The sequence below is a fragment of the Solanum dulcamara genome, chromosome 7 (genome assembly GCF_947179165.1).
Source record: "Solanum dulcamara chromosome 7, daSolDulc1.2, whole genome shotgun sequence".
NCBI lineage: Eukaryota > Viridiplantae > Streptophyta > Magnoliopsida > Solanales > Solanaceae > Solanum > Solanum dulcamara.
Genome location: NC_077243.1, coordinates 38,729,496 through 38,748,231, shown reverse-complemented (window position 1 = coordinate 38,748,231; position 18,736 = coordinate 38,729,496). Strand labels below are relative to the sequence as shown.

Sequence of the window (18,736 nt, the reverse complement as noted above, 5' to 3'; positions counted from 1 at the left end):
GTCATTTCCATTTCTGTTCTCCCTGGTCTTGCTCTTTTTAGCAGCTTCTTCATCCTTTCTTCTCTTTTGTTCATCATCCCTCCTCTTAATATTACAAGCATGCTGCATATGTCCCTGGTGTTTACAGTACATACAGTATTCTAGGACATTCTCATATTGGAGAGTTTGCCATCTTCCTATGTTGGGATCCATTTTATCATGGCCAAGCCACACATGATGAGGTCTCTCCTTAGTGATATCAACCTGAACTCTCACCTTGGCAGTGCTCCCTCTAGTCTTCTGAATGGATGCTGCATCCATGAATAATACTTTGCCAACAGGAGCAAGCAAAGTAGTCACAAACTCCTTAGTGTAACAATTCCAGGGGAGCTCAGGAAGGGCCACCCAAATTGGCACAATAAGAGTCTCTTCCTCAGGCCTGAATGTTGGTGTCCAGGTCTGTATTCTCATACCTTGTCCCTCAATTATCATTCTCTGTTTGGTCCACACTGTGGTGTAGTCCATTTCATTATCCACGTCAATGTACACATGCCTTGCATTAAAATGAGAAATCTTAACTCCTCTTACAAGTTGAGTTTGGAGGATGAAGCTTCTCCTGATAAGCTCTATTTTGGGCATGGTATTGGTGAATTTACCCACTAGAGTAAATTTACATTTTTCAGCTAATTTGACCATGAAATCATTGTTGTCATATAGAACTGCAGGAAGACCTTGTCTAGTGGTGTATATAGGTGTAGATAATTCTACAGGGGTCTTAGTTCTTGCTTGATTGATTCTCAATTTAGCAGCAAAGGTTTGAGTTACAGTATAATGGACTGGCTGAGGGACCTGTTCTTTTCTGCTAGGGAACTGAGTCTTTTGAGCATTTTGGTTGGTATTGTCATTATGATGAGTTTGATTATTGAGAATTTTGGAACCTTGATTGTTAGGAGTATGCCTATCAAAATTATTAGAAATCTTAGAGAAGTTATTTTGATAAGTGGTAGGTCTATTGACTTGTGGGAGACTGTTTTGCTGAGGATTATTATTGATATGAACCTTGGTAGTTTTTTCAGGATTGTTTTTAGCCATAGTATCAGTACCCTGCATAGAAGTAGCACCAGCAGTACCAGGGTGCTCATTTGCATGAACATCACTGGCTTTCAACACAACATCATCTTCAGTACTCAAAATAGAGGGAATAGCATTACCAGGCACCCCCATATCAAGTTTCCTTGTATCAGCATTAGGCACCAAATTATTTTCTAAACATTTCCCACTATTAGGAAGTTCAAGATGATTAGGATATAGTTGAGTGTCCTTAGGAGAACAAACAAACTGATCCTGCATATTGAAGTCAAGAGATTGAGAAACATTACCTGGAGCTCCTGTGCTTAAACTACTGTTGTGGTGATGGTTCAAGATTTTTGGCATTTGGTCATTCCAAGTCATTTGATTATTGTGGGAATGACTACCATTGTCAAGATATTGATGTTGAACATTAGCCAATGTAGGTTCCTCAGTTCGAACACCACTGTAACTGTAACTATCTCCATCAATTGCGTCTTGACGACTTTTTTGATTTGAACTTATTGGAGATAATTTGGGGTCTGTGGTTTGTTCAGAAGTCTTCACAACAGCCTTGGGAACATTTTGGCATTGGTCACTCATCGTTTGAATCGCCGGAGCTCCGGCAGTTCCTCTATGATTGTCGTCTTGACGACTTTTCACATTTGAGCTGATTGGTAGTGATTCGAGACTTGGTATATAGTTAGGAATAATCTCTACATTGTCACGAACCTGTTGGGATTGAGCTTGGGGCATTTGGTTCGCCGGAGCTCTAGCGACACCAATATGTTCAAAGGTCAAAGTGAAATTCGAAGCACCATGGCATGATTCGAACTGGCGCATGTTGCTAGGGTGGTCCGCAAGGACTTCTCGAACATTTTGGCATTGATCTTGAACGGAATACGTTACCGGAGCTCCGGCGACGACCACAATTTCTTCGCCGGAGATGATTTCTCCAATGAACTTTGTTCCTATAGCTGCTTCAGGTGTTTGCGAACAAACCCCAGATGGTGCAATGGATCGAATCTCGCCGGAGTTGTTCAAATTTGAAGGCGCACCGGCGAAGGTGCTGCGGCTGTTCTTGTAGATTGCGCCTCTTCATTGTGCGCACTGATATCAATTTTTTCTTGTGAAATTTGGACTGTATGTTGTCCTTTTGATGAGGATTCATTTCCTCCAATTCCTTTTAGTTGAATCAATCCACGACTTTGAAGATAGTTGATTTTTTGAAATTTTTTTAGCTCCTCAGCAGTGACACAAGTATTGATCGCTTCATTGTTTTGCTGATTAGAGGAGCTATACTTGGAATTAGAAGCTGTAATAACTTGCGTTGGATTCGTATTGACGGGATCTTCGATCCCATCTTTGGATCAAAATTTTCCGACGTCCGGTGGTGGATCCACCGGCATTTTTGTTTTATGACTAAAATGCCCTTCCTTGAGAGCTCTTGCTAGATAGAAGTTTTAGAGAGAGAAGCGATTGTCATAGGTCCTTGTATGTTGGGGGTTACGATCGAAAATTTAGACGTATATATGGGAATATTAAGGTATCGAGGGTAACTATCTTTTGAGCTTCTAATTAAGGTGGATAATACTTCAATATGGTAACGTGATTACTGATACATTAGCTTGGCATGGAATTTGTGAGCAATTAACTAGGCTTAGATAATAGATGAGATGTATAGTGGTTACGTGGGAGAAACCAATGATGAACTGAACAAATATGGAAGCAAAGAGAGTGAAGGAGCTACTGGAGGAGGCATCGATAGTTGGTAGCAGAGCCAAGATTTAGGGGAGAATCAACTAACGGTAACAAAAAGGTTTTAAAATGTAAAAAAAGTGACTCAAATTTTAAGAATTGAGTGTAGCTGACAAGTTTATGATTAGGATTTAATGATATTTGACTATTTTCTAATAAGTCCTCAAGTTCTCTTATTTACACTTTCACCCTATAAAATATAATGTTATTTCCTAATTAGAAGAATGAAAATACCCGCATTTTCTTCTTCTTTTACCTGCGTTTTTCTTCTTCCTCTTCCTCTCTCAGCTGCGTTTTCTTCTGCATTCCTTTTCTTCTTCTCTCACTTGTGTTTTTCATGTTGGTGTTGATGTTGCTTTTGGAATTAGAGTTGGGCTGTCTTTTGAAACAATTGAGAAAATATTTTGGATCAACTTTTGTCTGTATAGCTTGGGAATTACTTGAGAGGTGGTTTTTAATCATTTGGCAAGTGAAGTCATGTAAATTTTGTGTGTATTGTTTATTTGAGATATTTCTCTAGTTTCAATTATTTCTATCGTTTCAGCAACGTTGCAACAGGTGTTGAAATAAATCGAATAGTTGCTGAAAAGTATGGAAACAATAGCTTAAATATTTTTTCAACAATTGTTGACTATGTTTCAGTAGTTGCTGCATCATATTCAGTGACTATCACTGATGAAACATATGCAATAGTTGCTGAATAATCTTGAATTGAATTAACATTTCCCCATTTATCATTAGATATGATTGATTCGTCCAACTAATAATCAATTTACTATAGTAATATCAATTTGCCTGTGAAAAATCTCGTTGATCATATATTACTTGTGTAATTACTATATCAATGTATAAGATCATTATTGAAACTATTTTTTAGCCTTAAATTGGAATAATACCACCTTATTTATCATTAGGCATAATTGATCCATCCAACTAATAATGAACATACTATGACAACTAACTAATTTGATAAATAACCATTCAACAACTTCTAAATAATTCACAACAACTCAATTACTTGCTATTAGTAGTTTCAGCAGTTGCTAGAAGAGTATCAACAAGTAGATAACTTGCTGATACATTTTACAGCAATTGCTATAACACTTTTAGCAACTAGCTACTCAATCTAACTTTTAGTCTAAAATTTGACTAAAACCACTCTATTTATCAATAAATATGTTTGATCCTATCAACTAATAATTAATTTACTCAATCAAAATCGACTTAGATGTGCAATTACTCAATTGATCACACATTATTTGTTTAATAACTATTTTGATGTATAAGGTTGCTATTGAATCTAATTTTTAGTCTTGAATTGATTAACATTATCTCATTTATTATTAGATATGATCGATTGGTCCAACTAATAATCAATTTACTATAATAATATCGACTTATATGTGCAATTTCTTAATTGATTGTATATTACTTGTCTAATTACTATTTTAATGTGTTAAATCGCTATTGAATCTATTTTAGTCTTAAATTAGAATAACACCACCTCATCTATCATTATATATAATTTATCAATCCAACTAACCATCAATTTAGTGTATCAACTAACTAATCTGCTATAGAAACATTCTGCAACTCACTATCTTGCTGTGAGTAGTTTCAGCAATTGCTAGAAGAGTACAAACAAATAGCTAAATATTATTGTTAGGACAGTTGAAATTACTACACTATATTTCTTTAAAATCTCTAATAAATCTAATTTTTAGTCTTAAATTGGACTAACACCACCCCACTTATGTATTTTACAATAATTGCTAAAAATATTTCTGCAAGTTAAAGTACCTAACTTGCTGAGGTATTTTACAACAACTGCTAAAACAAAATTAAGCAAATAACTAACTTGTTGTATTTTATAACAATTGCTAGAACAATCCTAGAAAGTACCTAACTTGCTGATGTATATTACAATAATTGCCATAAGAGTTTCAACAATTATATAATTCAACAACTTCCACACCAGGATTTAAGAATTAAAAAATTATAAACACCAATTATGATATGAAATAGATTATAATATCCAATAAAAAAATTAATAATTAAATCATTTTGACTAATTCAAATATTTGATAAATTAATCACAAAACACAATTAAAATATATTGTTCTTGATTCAACTAGGGCACCAAATTCTTATCAGCACTACTATCAATCCTCATCTCCAGTGCATCATCTATAGATTGTTGCTCCTTTATAGTTTTTACTTTTTTTCCCGGTACTTTTCAATGCTTTTGAATATCCAATCTGTAACACCCCCTAAAACATTGTATGCGTTATTTCAATTTTTGATAAAAATGATAATACTTCTATATTTTGGGAATAACTTTTCATATAATAGTCCAAATTAGGTGATTCAAATTTCTGAAGAACCCGACATCATTCTCTAAACCTTTCATGAAGACCATATCTTAAGATTCGGAGGATACGTATGTCAAATAAATTAATTTTTGCAAAACATGGTGTTGTGATAAAATAAAGTATTTGTAGAAGCAAATTCATATCTCACGGTAGGGTACTCCAAATCGGTTGATTCTTAAATGACATGAAAGTATACTTCTAGATCTACAATTCATATGAAACACCAAATCCTAATTAGAAAGTTATCTTGTTCAAACGCAGCTCCAAAAAAAGGATATTTCTTTAAAAGAAGGTTCATCTCACCAACCATGAAAAGATCTAGATCCATTTGACATCACCCATGATATCAATAGTCCTCCATTTGACATCATCCATGAGATCACAATCCTCCATTGAATTTTCAGGATCATCCCTTGTAATTATTTTTATTTATTGTTAGGTCTCTCCTCCACACCTATAAATACCCACCTTATTTTCTCATTTTATTCATCTAGCTTTCTCAAGCAACTCTTCTCTTTATACACTTCTTTACTCATTCCCAAATATAGTTTTAGTTTTTACTAGTATAGAAATACTATTCTGGTGATTCTTATACTTCGAGTAGTACACAAAATGTTCCAGCGATGGAAAAAGGCTAGGGGTTCAAGAGTGGTCATTGAGTTCTTCAATTCGGAGTAAAGCTTCAAATTTCAGGTAGGTAAGGCTATTCATAGCATTCGATTGAGTTCTTCCATGCGCCCAATATTTAAATTCATCGTATTTGAGTTACATTTGAGTTTTACCCTAATTTTTGAATTCTAAATGAGTTATTCTTCTTCTATTGAGTTATATATATTTATGCATTGAGATTATTATTATTTTTATCTCTCATATTATTGCAAATATTATTCGTGGTAACTTTTCCATGAATCCTAATTGATTTGATGTTCATGAATATTTTTTATGCATCTTTTGAGTAAAGATATTGTCTTTTAATATTCATTGACAAAAACATGATTTGAATTAATATTATATATGTATTTTATCAAGTTTTGAAAGAGCAAAAGAATTGAGTTTAAATAAATTTGATTCTTTGGGTTAAATGATGTTTTGAGTAAGATGTTTTGAAGTATAATGATTTGATAAAGAGGTAATGATGATGATGATGAATTGAGATGAGTTTTATATTTTAAATTAAAGTTTAATGAGACTAGATGATGAGGTTAATATGAGCACATATTTCGGGAGTAGTATTGAGCACCGAGTTGGGTAAGAGTTTAATTGACTCAAGCCCCAGAACTACATAGCCAACGTAGGATGGAGGCTATGCCTTTTAAGTCCCAAAAAGAGGACTTTATGATTGGATCCAAGATGGTGATGTCCTTTACCCTGACAAGGTATTGGATGGATGTGGCAACGAAATTGCTTCGTTGTATCATCACTAGCTCATAAATGATGGTTGTCGATTAGAGAAACTTCTAACTGAGTAAGCATCGCTTATTATTATTATTTTTAAACTTGCATTACATATTGATGTTGAGATGATGTTGAGTTCTGAGCCGAGTCTTCTTGAGAGGAGTTTCTTGATATCTGTCCTTAGTTTCCTGCAAGTTTACATACTCGTACATTCCATGTACTGACGTCATTCGATCTACATTCCAGATACAGGTGTTAGATATCCTCAATAGGTGCATCATTGAAGATCTTTTGAGGTAGCCATGGACATGTCATTGGCACCGTCTGATAGTGTTAGAGGCTTCATAGCCAGAGTTTGATGATGTAATTGGAGTAGTTCTCCTTTGAAACTACTTCTTCTAAGGATTATTTCTTTCATTTGATGTTGATGATGGTGAGCCCACATAAGTATTCTTATTTTTACTTAAGTCTTCTGCTGATGAACGAATGAGTGATGAGACCAAGTGGTTCTCTCGGAGGCCAGAGATGATTTCTGAGTGCCAGCCATGCCTAGGGTACCCTTTTGGGGCGTGACATAATCCCAACTAGAATAGAAATGAGTCGCTTCCGGCTAGTCTTTTCCTCTTTTGTAGTCGACAAGACGTTTATGGTGATGAAATCTTTGATGATAGAATGATACCTCTCTTAGAGATCATGATATTGATGTCTTTCTCTAAAGACTCCATCTTTGTAACCAATAATTCATTTCTCTCAATGCACTTTACACATTCACAAGAAGAACAAGACACTTTAGAGGTACCTGCTCAATAGTAAAAGATTTACTTATTGTGAATGGAGTTTGAATATCTCCTCCACCAACACCACCAATATCACTACTGACAACTAAAGAAGATCCTCCTCTTTCACTGCTACAATCAATATCACCAAAATCAGTATTCATAATCAGAGAAGATCCTCCTCTTCCACCGACATCAACATTAGCACCATCAACACCCGCAACATCTGTCAGAACATAATCAATAACTTTTGAAGCATTGGATTCATCATCAACCACAATAAAATTTCAACTAATGACCGTCACTCTGATCAATATTTTCACTATTTTTTTAATTTTTTGGGTCTTGCTTCATTTCTTTCAAGGGTACGAATTAAGTTAAAAATTTATTTGTTTCTTATTTTTAGTAGGAAGTATCCACGAGTACACAATCTACATGTATAATACAATTATTTTAACAGACGTAATAAAATATGAAAATTATTAAATAAAATTATATCAATAAATTACAATTAACAACTGACCTCTGAAAACATATTATAGCTGCAGTTGTGTGCAACAGTTGCTACATATTCTTCAGCAATTCCTATAAATTATGTATCCACTGGTGAAAAATATGCAATAAATATTGAAAAATATGTAGCAACTACTACAAGAAACTGTAGTTATAATATATTTCAAAAATCAGTTTGCAATAGGTGCTGTATGTGTTTCAGTAGTTATTGTAATAGAATGAGGCTTACCGAGTGTTGCAAAGGATCAAATAATTCATTAGTCTCAATTTTATCATTATTGATCGCTGTCAACTATCTAAGGATCCTTGGAGATGACACTTTTTCAAAAAAAAAATTAAAATTGCTTTCGAATGAAAGAAATGACTTCAAATGCCTAGGTCTAAATAAAATAATGTCATAAATAATAATAAAAATAATAAATAAAATATAGACATATTAATAATAAAAAATAAATAAAATTTATCATAAAACGCATGAAAAACCACAAAGGTTGTTGTCTCAGCAGTTGAACCCGCAGACTTCACACTAGATACTCTAATGTGAGAGTAGAGCTTTCTCGACCCCATGGATAGGCACAAAATGCTTCTCGGTCTACTGAGAGATTAAATCAAGAATCACTAGTATTTGCTTTCGAATCTTCACCATAGAGAATACAGTGTAAAAAAAATTAAGCATAGTGATTTTTTCACACTTTTTTTAATTTTCATTGACTTCAAAAATTCAAGCAACTCCTACTGTTTGCAATGCTTCTTTCCCATTGCATCAATAATTTTTTTTTATATCTTCTGTCTATTTTGATTCACTTGGCGACAAAATGATGAGGTAAATGGCAGTTCAAATCAGTTACAATGGCGAATTCTTTCATGCCAAACAAACATGAATGCTACAATAATTTATTCAAAACTCATCTATTCTCTCACTTTTAATCTAGCATCGAAGAAGTTGAAATGCCAACGTTATTTGAAATCTAGCATTCACACTTTCATCTAGGTCTAGATATTTTTGAAACATCGTAGACCTACAAAATTTTTCCGAATTTTATTTCTTTGGTATTTCTCTAAAATCATAAAACAATTTTTTCAATTTTGATCTTACCAAAACATCGCCTATCATATTTGGATGGGTATACATAGGTGTCTCAAAGACATAAGATAAATAACTGATAGGTTTGACAAATTAGATTGAAAGACCGGTAATAGAAGTACTGTGACAAAAGGATCAACGGCTGAAGGACTGACAACTGAAGGACCGACAGCTAAAGGACTAGAAATTGAAGGACTAGTGACAGAAGGACTGACAACTGAATGACTGGCAGCTGAAAGACTAGTAGCTTAAGGACTAGCAATTGAAGGAATGGCGATAAAATGACTAGCTGGCGGAGACTTCTGTATAAGTTTATCATGATGCCTTTTTGATTTAATTTTATTTTGTCTATCCTCATCTTCTAAATTAATTGCTGAAGTTGATGAAGAAACTGCAACACCCCAAAATATCCTAACTTAGATCATTCCAAAGAGCCTTGAAAAAAGCTCATTTTGCACTTGAGGATTGTTATGATGCCATCTACGGCCCATAGAAGCTTTTATGGACCGTAGGAGGGACTCGTAGGTCACTTCCTGACTTAGTAAAATTTTAAGGTTATTGAGACACATCTACAGATGGATTCTATTACCCATAGAAGATTCTACAGACTATAGGTAGTGTTCGTAGAGGAGGTCCTGAATCCCAGTCTCATATCCATCCCACAAACCTTTTTCTATGATCCGTAAAGGGACTAGGATCTATAGAAGGGACTCATAGACCCAACCCTAGTATTCTAGTAGCTACTGAAAAGTGTACCAAGTTCCACGGCTAGAGTTTATGACCCGTATGAGGGTCTACGACTCAAAAAACCTTATTGCTCTTCTACGAGTAGGGTCCATGACTCGTAGAAGGGTCTAAGACCCATAGAAGGGGTCTGTAGACCCAACCTTGCCGAATCCAGTGAGTCCAATTTGGTGCACCTAGTTTCTACGAGAGGGCTCTTACGGACCATAGGAGGTACCTGTAAACGGTTTCTATCAGTTTTAATGAGGGGTAAACTCGTCTTTTCCCATCCTTTTCCAATTTAAACCTTGATATTTTAAGACTAATTTAAGTCCCTTATCAGTACCCTATGACCCTTTTTCCCTCATTAACACTTCAAATATTTAGAGAAAGGATTGTAGAGGAGAAAAAACTAGGGTTCAAACGTATTCACAGAGTTCTTTAATTTTTGCCAAGAATATCATTCTTCCAGGTATGTAAGGCTAATAATAGTGTTGGATTGAGTTCGTCCTCATGTCCTATATCTCAATTCCATCAGTAAAGAGTTCAATTTTGAATTTTAATCCTATTGTATTGAGTTTTCAAATGAGTTATGATTTCTTTCGTTGAGTTCTACGTATAATTATCATGATTGTGGTTATTCCCATAATTCAAATCCTTGAAAGTGTTATTCATGCTTACACCCACATCAACCCTAGTTGATTATTTATAATTAATTTTTACTATGCATTATTTTGAGTTGAAGAATGATGTATTTTCATATTTTGACTGAGAAAAGAGTTTTGAGTACATTATATTATGTGAGTTATGGAGCTTTACATTACTGATTTTGTGCATGATTTTACTAAGTCTAAATGAGCTAGAGTTTTAAGCATAAATGACATTTTTGAGAAATAGTTTGAGGGAACACGAATAGTCCTAAATGTATATCGATTTTTAAAGAGAAAGCATAAGAGTTGAGAAGAGTTTGAGATTATCAAAGTAAAGTCCAATGAGATTAAATGAGATATATTTTGAGTATTTTCACTCACCTGAGTATATGAGCAGTATTGCATATTTTGGGAGTATTATTGAGTATTGATTTGGGCAAGAGTTTATATAACTCAAACTCCATAAACTGTGTAGCCAACGTAGGATAGGATTGTGTCGTTGGTTCAGATGACTCCTCACTTCAGTCCCTAATACGAACTTTTATATGAATCCACGAGTTAAGTTTGCATCCCTTATCCTGACAAGGTAATGGACAGCTCTAGCAACGTGAGCAGTACGTTGTATTATCATGAGGCTCTTAGTGATGGTTGTCTATTATAGAAACTCCCCATCAAGAGAGAATATTATATTATTTTGAGTTGTATTTATCATCTTACTTTATTGAAAATCTTTGAGGGTTTCCATTACACTTGCATGTTTTACTTTCAGTTAGTTAATTTTAGTATTCATTTCAGTGAGTCTGTTTATTTTCAGCTATTTTACACATTGTGCATTTCATGTACTAATGTCTTTCAATGCTGCATCATTTTCTATTGTAGATACAAGTGTTAGAGATCCTCAATGGCGCATCATTGAAGATCACATTTATCCAAATCTTGCTGAGACCTCCTTCCTTTCAGAGGAACTCTTTTAGTTTCTTTATTTATTAGTCCTTTAAGGTAGCCGTGGGCCTAGCCCGGTATCTATGTTTAGTACTTAGAGGCTTCATAGACAAAGTAGAGGTTTAATTAGTATTTTATATATATATATATATATATATTCTTTTCCTTTTTCTTTTTCTTAAAACATATTTTTGAGAAGTGATATTCATAGACTTGCATATCCATCCATTTTAACTATTGTATTTGAGTTGAATCTTTTGCTGAGTAGTTAGTGAGGCCAAGAGTTCGCTTGAGACCAATAATAATTTTTGAGTGCCGGCTACGCCTAGGGTATAGACTCGGGGTGTGACAAAAACTATTTCAACAAGTTCTGAAATAGCTATAAAATACTCTAACAGTTGTGCTATAGAGTTAAGTAGTTGTTGTACATATTTCGACAGCTGCTGCAACAAACATAGCAATTAAGTAGATTTGCTATAACGACTTCAACAAATGTTTCATCTATTCACAACAAGTTATGAAGTGGTTACAACATATGCACATTTCAATCTCAATATCAGAATACCAACCACACATCATCACCAACTACAAGAGCATATTTTTCTCTTATAAAGAGTACAACAACAACGAAGAACAACATATTTAAGAACACGTCACTAAATGAACAACCCAAAAAATTCATGTTCTTCTTCTTCATCTTTAATTTCCTACAATTGAGTGAAACAACTACTAATATTTCTATAGAAGAGCTATTGTAGAAACTTTAGCAACTGATTCACTAAACTTGTTAGAAAATTCAGTAGTTGGTGTAAGTACTTCAGGAGTTATTGTAAGTACTTTAGAAACTGCTTCATTTATTTACATTAAGATCTGCGGAACCAAACACCAACATCAATCCACCATCAATTACAAGAATATATTTTTTCTCATAAAGAGTAAAACAACTTCAAGAATAACATATTTTTTCACAACGAGTACAACGACGAAAATCAAAGAACAACAAAGCATATTTAAAAATACACCACAATAAGAACAACTCAAGAACATATTTATTAGGGTGTACAATAATAAAATATGTGAAATCTATATACTTTTTTGGCTTCTTTAATGTAAATCATCATTTTCACTAAAAAAAACTGAAACTCTAACTATGAGAGAAAGAAAAAGAACCTTACCTTTGAAAAGTGTAGAAACCCTAATGGTGGGAGGAGCAAGATAACAAGAACAGAGAGGACGACGACGACGTGAGTACAGAGAAGAAGATGAAAAAGATGTTGAGAAGTTTTCTCAGTTTTCTTCCGACAGAGAATTGAAATTTCTATGAGGGAGAAAGAGAAAATAAATTTGAACCTATGGGGAAAGGGTGAGTTATTTTTTTTAATAATATTTTACTAAAGTTTTAAAAAATATTTTATCCCCACTTAATTTAATCCCTAATTAGTAGAAGGTTTGACTTTAGTTAGTCAAAGTTGTCATCTTTTTTAATTTCAACACTTATAGACACCTCCAACTCATTTTTCACAAGATTAAGGAGTTTCAGTAAGTGAATTCAAAATATAAAATAATAAACATACGTAGAAGGTAATGGGATTCAATATCTTCTATGTATACATAATTTTTTTTGACTTTGGACATATAGTTTTATGACTAGAGAGGAAAGACTAATCTTAGGTGAGGAAGAAGAGAGGACCGTGAGAGAGAGAGAAAGAAAGAACAAAAATTTTCCGTATTCAATAATGAATCGTGTATTGTACAAATGAGTATTAATATACTCAATAGAGGTTATTCTCTAAGTACTTCTTAACAACCTAACTAACTTAACTAACCTCACTAATTACATTATTAATAAAAAATAGGAAATGATTATTTTGTCCCTACAATTAAGAGATCATTTCTCTCTCTCTCTCAACAACACATAGTGTACGTTTTCCACAAAGGGGGTTCCATCCCTCTAGCTCCGCCCATGGGGACAGTCAGAGATGATAAAAGATTTACCTTCGAAAAATATGACAGATAATACAGTTGAAGATAATGCATCCTTGTTCGGATTGGAATGGTGTTACAACAATAATCTTCCTAATATCATTTTTGATATTATGCAGGGAATGGGTATTCCTTCCTGGGACCTTGATAGTATTGTGGTTAAAGGCTTAAAGAATGGAAAATCCTTTATCAAACAAATCGCATTATATATTACTGTAGAGAAGGAAATTAAGTAGTGGATGCAATGTCTAACTGGATTTTAAAGGGGCATACATCTATCATTTCAATGATCTACTAGAAGAAGCTAAAGATGCATGCAACAAATTGAACAAAATCCAGATGTGAGGTCAAATGCGCAGACTATGCAACAAATTTTTTGTAAGTGAAAGAAATTAATCCCTTGCTTTATTTCATTAAATAATAACTATATATACACCTAATACAAACGTCTAATACAAGGAAACTAACTATCTATATATGGAAACTAAATATATATAATTTGTTACAAATCTGTCAGAATATATTACCATATATTCTAACACACCCCCGCAGTCGAAGCGGGAGGTCGCCGAATGCTAAGACTGTCCCAAAAGTCTTCAAATAACACCAACGGAAGGCCTTTGGTGAAGATATCTGCAATCTGATAACGAGAGGGAACATGTAGTACCCTAACCTGACCACGAGCCACCTTTTCCCGGACTAAATGTATATCCATCTCAATGTGCTTAGTGCGTTGATGCTGAACAGGATTACCAGCCAGATATATGGCACTAACATTATCACAATAAACCAAATTAGCCCATGGAATATGACAATGAAGTTCCAAAAGCAAATTTCGTAACCAATAGGACTCAGAAACCACATTGGCAACCCCTCGATATTTTGCCTCGGCACTCGAACGGGACAAAGTAGCCTAGACATTTGGCAGACCATGAGATCAAGTTATCACCCATAAAGTCACAATAACCCGACGTCGAACGTCGTGTGTCAGGGCACCCACCCCAATCAGTATCAGTATACGAGACAAGGTTGGTTATGGAAGAGGGATACAGGTGAAGACCATACTCCAATGTACCTTGTAGGTAGCGCACGATGCGCTTGAGAGCGTGCATGTGCTCATCCCATGGATTATGCATGAACAAGCACACCTGTTGTACAACATAGGTAATATCGGGTCTTGTGAATGTTAGGTATTGCAGTGCCCTAGCAAGACTCCGATAAACTGAAGGGTCTGCAAATGGCGTGCTGGTAGTAGCCCCAAGCTTCGAGTTTATATCAACTGGAGTAAGAGATGGCTTAAACGAGGACATGCCAGCACGATCAATAATCTCAGCTGCATACTAATTTTGAGATAAAAATAAACCAGTTGTATGACGAGTGATAGCAATGCCCAAGAAATAGCTCAACAGGCCCAAATCTTTCATAGCAAATTCGGAGCTAAGAAGTGATATGATAGACTGGCGAAGCTCATCAGAGGAAGCAGTTAAAATAATATCATCAACATATAATAAAAGATACGCCATAGAAGAACCTCGACGATAAACAAACAAGGAATGATCGGTCTTACTGTGAGAAAACCCAAGAGTATGGACATAGTCAGCAAACCATTTATACCAAGCCCGCGGAGCCTGTTTCAGTCCATATAGAGATTTCTGCAGCAAACATACATGATTAGGCTGATCAGGATACCGACAACCCAAAGGTTAATACATGTACACAGTCTCCTTGAGCTCACTGTGTAAGAAAGCATTTTTGACATCAAGATGGTGAATCGGCCATGCCTTGGAGAGAGCCAGGCTAAGAATCGTACGAATAGTCGCCGGTTTGACAACCAGACTAAATGTCTCACCATAATCCATGCCAACTTGTTGGGTTTTACCATCACCTACAAGAAGAGCTTTATGTCTCTCAAACGAACCATCAGATTTTTCTTTATGAGCAAAAATCCACATATACTGAATAATATTAACATTAGGAGGACGGGGCACCAACACCCATGTCTTATTTTTAATAAGAGCATTATATTCATCATCCATAGCCAATTTCCAATTCGGGTCACAAAGAGCAGACACAGGGTTACAGGGTAAAGAGGACTTCAAGATGGATGTAAAAAGGTTAAAAGACCTCTTAGGCTTGTAGATCCCATGCTTACTCCTAGTAACAGGACCGGTGGGTAGACTAGAGGGAGAGATGGGAGTGGGTTGAGGAGAAGAGAGAGGAGGAAGAGTGAAAGAAGGGGTGGACTGCCTAGGCAGTGAGGAAGGAAGCTGCCCAGGCAAGGGGCAGACTCGCCTGCTGGACACGGCGGGGCTGGCAGCAGTGCGGTAGGAAGGGGTAGAGCCGGTGGGTTCATAGGTTTAGCGAGATGATGAGCCACATATGGAGAGGGTCCATCGTCTAGAAATTGGTATGTGTGATTTTGATGGGTATGTAACTTGGTAAAAGGAAATTGCGTCTCATCAAAGAGTACGTGATGGCTAAGGATGATTTTTTGAGAGGACAAATCATACCATTTATACCCACGATGATGTGACGGATATCCCAAAAATATACACGGGGTTGACCGGGGTTGAAGTTTATTTATTAGTATCGAGGGAAAGAGAGGATAACATAAACACCCAAAGACACAAAGATGGGAATAAGAGGGATCCTTCCGATAAAGAATGCTAAGAGGAGAGTGATAGTTTAACAGTTTATGAGGAAGAATGTTGAGAAGGTAAATTGCCATTTGTAAAGCATGATGCCAAAAGGAAGGAGGAAGGGAAGCATGAGCTAATAAGGTACGAACAATGTTATTAATCGTATGGATTTGTCTTTCGGCTTTTCCATTTTGAGGGGACGTGTGAGGACAAGAAAAACAAAATGACAGACCATTAATTTTACAGAAGTCCCAAAAAGGGCCATTATCAAATTCCTTGCCATTATCACATTGTATATTCTTAATATCCCGTTCAAAGTGAGTTCGAATAAATATCTTGAAATTTAAAAATATGGAAAAGGTTTGTGATTTGTGTGATAAAAGAAATGTCCACAAGAATTTAGAATAATCATCCATAAATAAGACATAATATCGATGACCGGAGAAACTCAAAATGGGTGACGTCCAAAGATTACTATGTATAATATCAAACGACATAAGAGTGCAAGAAGTTGAAGCATAAAAGGGCAACTTAACATGTTTTCCAAGAGGACACGAATGACAAATACGAATATTGATACTTTGAGTACAATCAATTAATTTATTCTTCCTAAGGAAATTCAACACAGGTGCGCCCGAGTGACCCAAACGATCATGCCAAAGAGAAGGTGCCAAAGTCGCAAAAGTAGATGATAAAGTGACTGGATTGGTGATTGGATAAAGCTCTCCCCAACTGTTACACCTCATTACCAGCCTCCCCATTTGAAAATCCTTCACAGAAAATCCAAAGGGATCAAAATTCATAGAAACAGAGTTATCAGTGGTAAATTTACGGACGGACACCAAATTTTTAACTAGATGAGGTGCATGGAGGATATTTTTTAAGTGCAAGAGAGGACCTGGGGAAGACAAAGTTGTGTGACCATAGCCGTGAATTGGAATAGAGTGACCATTACTAACCATAATACCATGATTAATGCTTTTATTAAAATAGGATGTGAAGTTACCTTGATTGGATGTCATGTGAGAAGTGGCACCGGTGTCCATGTACTAATTTGTATCCGGAGGAGTGATCCTAAGAGTATGCATTGCAGCCTCAATATCCGTAGGAGTAGGGGCTGCGGTGTATGCCTGCTGGGGTTGGGACCAAGAACACCCGCTCTTGGTGGCTGCTGCTGTCCATAAGTGGGTCGGGACCAAGTGGTTGACGGATATGGACATAGTGGAACAGCCCAAGGACCCCAAGAGGCCAGCCATGGCTACTGTTGTCCGCCGGACCAAGGAGAAAATTATGGAGAGTGCTGCGCTGTTGAATGCTGCCCAGTGCTGCCGCGACTGCTGCTGCCACCCAGCTGACCACCAAGGCCAATAGGACTGCCGCTGCTGCCAGCTTCTCTGCCGCCGCCACAATTGCCATGGCTGCCACGAGATCTGCCTCCATTATTATTGCAGTTGTAGTGCCTCTTTCCACCACTATAATGGCGGTGGAAAGAGGAATTATCAGGAACATCAGTAGGACCTTCGGACGAGCGAACAACTAATGCAGCGGAGGAACTTTGGGCTACTTTCTTATCACGGACAGCTTCTTCAAGAGTGAACATCAAACGGGCTTGATAAAATTGTGGCAAAGGATCGCGTTGGCGAATAAGAGTCTCCACACCTTGGTAGGGCTCGGTAAGGCTCGAGACCAATTGAAGAACTAGACGATCATTAGCCACTGGAGAGCCAACATTCTTGAGTTGATCCGCCAGATATTTGAGATGATGACAATAGGCAGATACATTGGAAAAATCGACCATGTCGACATGAGTGAAGTCGTACTCAAAGGTGACAGCACGAGAGTGTTTGTTATCCTAGAAGATATCACGCAAGCGATTCCAAGCCTCCATCGCCGTGATGTCAGGTTCCAGAATTGTATGCAACAGATCATGAGAGATAGTAGTGTAGAGCCATTGGAGAACGGTGGCATCAAGGGTGGACCACAGTTCTTTGTCCTTCTCCTGTTGAGGCCGTTTCTCCGTTCCTGCCACCGGAGGAATAATATGATCAATTACCCCATGGGATCGTGCATGAATCTTAAATAGTTCTGCCCAAGTTGAATATTGGACATTCTCCATCTCAAGAGTGATAGGAACATGGTTCTTGATGTTGGAGACAGCAAGAGCAGGATGAAAGGAAGATTTGGAGTTAGACATGGTGAAAAAATGAGGACGAGGAAGGTGAGGGGGGCTGCAGCGGCGAGAGACCTAGAAGAAGAAGGAGAGAATTTGCCCTAGACAGCTGATACCATGAAAGAAATTAATTCCTTGCTTTTTTCATTAACATGATAAGTATATATACACCTAATACAAGCGTCTAATACAAGAAAACTAACTATCTATATATGAAAACTAAATATATACAATTTGTTACAAATCTGTCAGAATATATTACCATATATTCTAACAGTAAGAACTTCATTCATCAAGACATGATAAACCACTTTATATATATGTTATTATAGAATCAGAAAGGCAAAAGTATTTGAAAGATGAATTTATACCTTCAATAACCAAGTTTTAAATACAACAGATAATAATTAACAACCTACAATTAAACTTAAGGAGAGTAACTGCTACCTATAAGGGGCGGACCCAAGGCAAGTTCAGGCGGTTCATCCGAACCCCCTTCGTTAAAAATTATACTATATATAAGATAAAATTTTAATTTATGTGTATATATTTAACATTAAACCTCCTGAGCATAAGCCAAAGGACTAGCTTAGTGGCAAATGAAGTTCAATATTTTTTCTTTAGCTTGTCTCAGCTCGCGGGTTCGAATCCGAATAAGCACATTTTTTTTTCTGATTAGCATGT

At 36.0% G+C, this 18,736-nt stretch overlaps 1 pseudogene; it reads right to left on the bottom strand.

The window, feature by feature from the left end:
- Positions 1-17,170: 17,170 nt before the first annotated feature.
- LOC129894706 (uncharacterized) lies at positions 17,171-18,076 on the bottom strand (annotated as a pseudogene).
- Between the last annotated feature and the right edge of the window lie 660 nt (positions 18,077-18,736).